Source organism: Octopus bimaculoides, chromosome 7, assembly GCF_001194135.2.
Source record: "Octopus bimaculoides isolate UCB-OBI-ISO-001 chromosome 7, ASM119413v2, whole genome shotgun sequence".
Lineage (NCBI taxonomy): Eukaryota > Metazoa > Mollusca > Cephalopoda > Octopoda > Octopodidae > Octopus > Octopus bimaculoides.
In genome coordinates, this window is record NC_068987.1 from 94,674,081 (window position 1) to 94,678,593 (window position 4,513).

General features: G+C 37.2%; 1 protein-coding gene across 12 annotated transcripts in view; it reads left to right on the forward strand.

Annotated features, from left to right (window-relative positions):
• The window catches only part of LOC106883309 (teneurin-m), a 487,309-nt gene that overhangs the window by 242,043 nt on the left and 240,753 nt on the right, over window positions 1–4,513 (forward strand). The gene's annotated exons all lie outside the window — the stretch shown is intronic.

Here is a 4,513-nt window from a genome sequence, read left to right on the forward strand (position 1 = left end):
TATTGTTATATTGCAAAGTAGTCATTATTTTTTTTCTTACCAAAGAAGCATATGCACACTATATATTCATTCTTCTTCACTCAGTTATGATTATTCTTATTTTATCTCCTGTTCATTGTCCAGAAATCTTTCTCATTACACAGAATCACTGAAGAGGTTACAGATACATGACGAAAGATTTCCAAATAATGTGCAAAAGATAAAATTTAAAAAGTAATAAACACGTGAAGAACAAATAGATAGTGCGTGTGTTTATTTGACAAGGAAAAAAAAGAATGAATACCCCGAAATATAACGATGTCTGTTTCAACATATGGTTTCACATCAGGAATCTCGCAAAACGAATTCATAAACATATATTTGTATCTCAAAGGAGAGAAAAATATATATGCGTGAAGAAAGCAAGAGAGAATGGAGAAGAATCGTGGTGGCTACTACTGGTTTTCAATTGAGGAATGTATATTGTGTGTGGTGAGCATGTTTACAGTATGAAGTAATAGAGATGTACATTGGCATATGTACTTGTAAGTTTATGAAGAGAGTGAGGTAGGAGGGAGGCAGGTGAAAAACAAAATTTTAAGTAGTAAGGGAAAATACAGAGAGAAGTGTGTAAATGACAAGAAGGAATTAAAGGGAAGGTATATTGTTGGAAAAAAAGGTGTCGTCGTTATTATTTGTATTTTGAGAATAGATTTAGTGATCGATGTTTGCAGGTAAAAATTATACTACTGCGTACATTAAGACAATCTGCAGATTGCAAAATAGCTAAGACCTCATCTATGCAGAGATCACACTTGTTATAGCTGCTGTATGGCTTAGCATGGATGACTATGGACCAGTTGAGAGTGTAAGGAGTTGAATCAATCTTTAGTTTGGGGATGAGTTGAGATAACGATGTACTGTTGGATTTTGTTTAGAACTTGAAACTGGAGTAGTGTGTGTGTGTGTGTGTGTGCGTGCACGTGTGTGTTTGCATGTGTGCATACATGTATGAGCTTCTGTTTGTTTATGCTTTTCTGAAAATTGCTCTAATTTCTCCTGTCAGCAAATCTGCTGATGGCTTTGCATCTTTGATGGCACTGGAGATAATCTAACCATCAGTTGTAAAACATGTAAGGATTATATCAACAGAAGGGTTATCTGACCAAGAAAGGATGCTTCAGTAAAATAGTCTTCTGCCTTTTCCCAACTACATGGTTCTGGGTTCACTCCCACTGTGTGGCACCTTGCGCAAGTGTCTTCAACTATAGCTCTGGGCCAACCAAAGCCTTGTGAGTGGATTTGGTAGATAGAAACTGAAAGAAGTGCACGTGTGTGTGTGTGTGTGTGTGTGTATATATATATATATATATATATATATATATATATATACACACACACACACATGCACGATGGGCTTCTTTCAGTTTCTATGTATACATATGTACACACACACACACACACACACACACACACACATACACACATACAGACCATCATCATAATGATTTAGCATCTGCTTTCCCTGCTGGTATGGGTTAGACAGTTTGACTGGAACTGGTAAGCCGGAGGGCTGCACCAAGTTCCAGTCTGATTTGGCATTGTTTTTATGGCTGGATGCCCCTTCCTAATGCCAATCACTACTAAAGTATTATGGGTAATTCTTACATGTCACCGGCAAAGTTAAATATATATAGAATGAGAGGGATACACACACAGATAAACAAACATACATATATACGCACAGTGCACATAACACAAATGAATGGAAATAAAAATTTACAGAAGTAAATACATTTTAGAAAAATTCAATATTTGTTGTTACATATTCTTGTATATGGGAAAAATCAAGATGAAAAATGTTTATATCACTTATATTAATTAATGTCAGTAATGTTAATTATATCGAAGATCTTATTTTTGTGTTGGTAACAGCCAAACTTTATATTCTGATATTTGCACTTGTTAGAGTGCAACACAAATGTTAGCAGTTTGAAGATTGAAGGTTACTATCAATAGCACACACTACACTCTCAGAGTGGTTGGCATTAGGAAGGGCATCTAGCTGTAGAAACTCTGCCAAATTGGAGCCTGGTGTAGCCATCTGGCTCACCAGTCCTCAGTGAAATCATCCAACCCATGCTAGCATGGAAAGCAGACGTTAAACGATGATGATGATGATGATGTCCATTTTCTGTGTGTGTGTGTGTGTGTGTGTCTGTGTGTGTACCTGTGTCTGAGTCTATGTTTGTCTCCCACCACTACTTGACAACTGGTGTTGGTATGTTTATGTCTTTATGTCCCTGTAACTTAGGAATTTGGCGAAAGGAACCAATAGAATAAATAGAGTAAATACTAGGCTTTAAAAAAATCAGTCCTGGAATCGGTTTGTTCAGCTAAAATACCTTCAGGTGTTAAAAGATGGGATATATATATATATATATATATATATATATATATATATATATACATACATGTGTGTGTGTGTATGTGTATATATATTTGAATGACCAATTTATATATCCATATTTTCCCATACATGACCTTTTCTATGTGCCTGTTCATGTAGGAAGTAAGTGTAGCCATGTGGGTGATGTGTTTACTTTGTAATCGCAAGGTCCCGAATTTTATTCCATTACATGGATCTGTTTAACATAGCTTGTGGTTGACTTAAGCCTTGTGATCAAAACTGGGTTGGCAGATACTCTATGGAAGTGCAGAAAAACCTTCTGACACAATTCGCAGACTGATTCAGACTGGGGTCCCTGGGGTATATTCACCCACCCAGACTGTAATTCACTGAACATGTACTTGACAGACATTTCCGAAACTAATGAATGATTCACTTACATATAGATACGTACACACACACACACACATGCACACACGTATACATACACAAACATACATTGTATGTATGAGGGGGTACCCAAAAGAAACTGAAATTTTGCAATATTATTTTATTCTTTTAGTTTAACATGTTTACACTTTTATTGTCTTCAAAGTATTCCCTATTTGAAGTAATGCATTGTTCCAGATGCATTTCCAATGTTGGAGCAATCCTGGAATTTTTGCAAAGTGATACCTTTTAACGCCTCCATTGTTTTTTTTTCTTCACCTCTTCCACATTTGCAAATTCCATAGCACCAGCTTTTGTCATCTTTGATGACCTTCAAAAAATGGTCCAGATCAGCTTCCGTCTGTTCTTTCAGTTCATGACATGCATTCTCTCAAGACTGTTTTTCATCTTCCATGAGCAAGCAAGGTACAAATTTGTTGCAACTCTTTTCATTTGCAATTCCTCACTCATAATTCGTTGGCAGGAGCCCCAGGACACACCAGTCATATCAACAAGTTTGTCAATTGTTTGGTGAAGGTCCTCCAAGATCAGTTCATGAATTTTCGTGATGTTTTCATTCATTTGGGAGGTTGATGGTCACTCCGAATGAGGTTCATACTCAAGCAACAAGTGGCCATTCCTAAAGTCTGAAAATCACTTATAAACTTCTGTTTTGTTCATGGCAGTAGCCTTGGAAGCTGTTTAAAGCATGACAGCTGTTTCAGCCACTGCTTTCCCCTGCAGAAAATGGAATTTCACAGAATCATGCGATTCCTTTGTTTCAGCCATTGTAAAACAAAGAGGCACCATGTAGCAGTATGAACTCACTGGACAATGCTGGTTGCCAGACTGATGCCTGAGGGTCACACCAAGTGGCTTCTAGCAGTGGAAGCCTGAAATACAACAGGCTTGTCCCACTGAGAACATTCCTGGTTATTTTGGGGTAGCCCCTCATATATTATACATGTATGTATGTACATATATATACGCACACATAGCCATGACTGTGTAGTAAGAAGTTTGCTTCCCAACCACACGGTCCCAGATTCAGTGCCACTGTGTGGCGCCTTTGGCAAGCATCTTCTACTCTAGCCTGAGAGTGACCAAAAGCTTTTGTGTAGATTTGGTAGGCTGATGGATGGAAACAGAAAGAAGCATGTTGTGTGTGTGTGTGTGTTTGTGCATGCGTGTGTGCATGCGTGTGTGCATGCACACATGTTTTTGCATTTGTGTTTGTCCCACACCATTGCTTGACAAGAGGTATTAACGTGTTGACATCCCATTAACATTGCAGTTTGGCAAAAGATAGATAGAATGAGTACCAGGTTTTTTTAAAAAAAAAAAAGCACTGGGATCAATTCATTGAACTAAAAATTCTCCAAGGAGGGTGCCCCAGCATGGCCACAGTCTAATAATTGAAACAAATAAAAGATAAAAGATATATTGCTTGTTTATGGTTGTAGCTTCTACTCCTTTTTTTTTTTTTTTTTTTGTAAAAGTCCAATATTACTGAAAAGCTATGTTTGCATCTGTGTCCAATCTATTGGTTATTGATTTCTATGTCTCTTTCACTGAAATGAGGCCACCTGTACAGATGTATATTTTGTATGCCACCATGTTCATGTACATTATATGTATGTGTGTTTACATTTATCTGTGTTTTGTATTGACACAGATACATGTGTGTATTTGTGT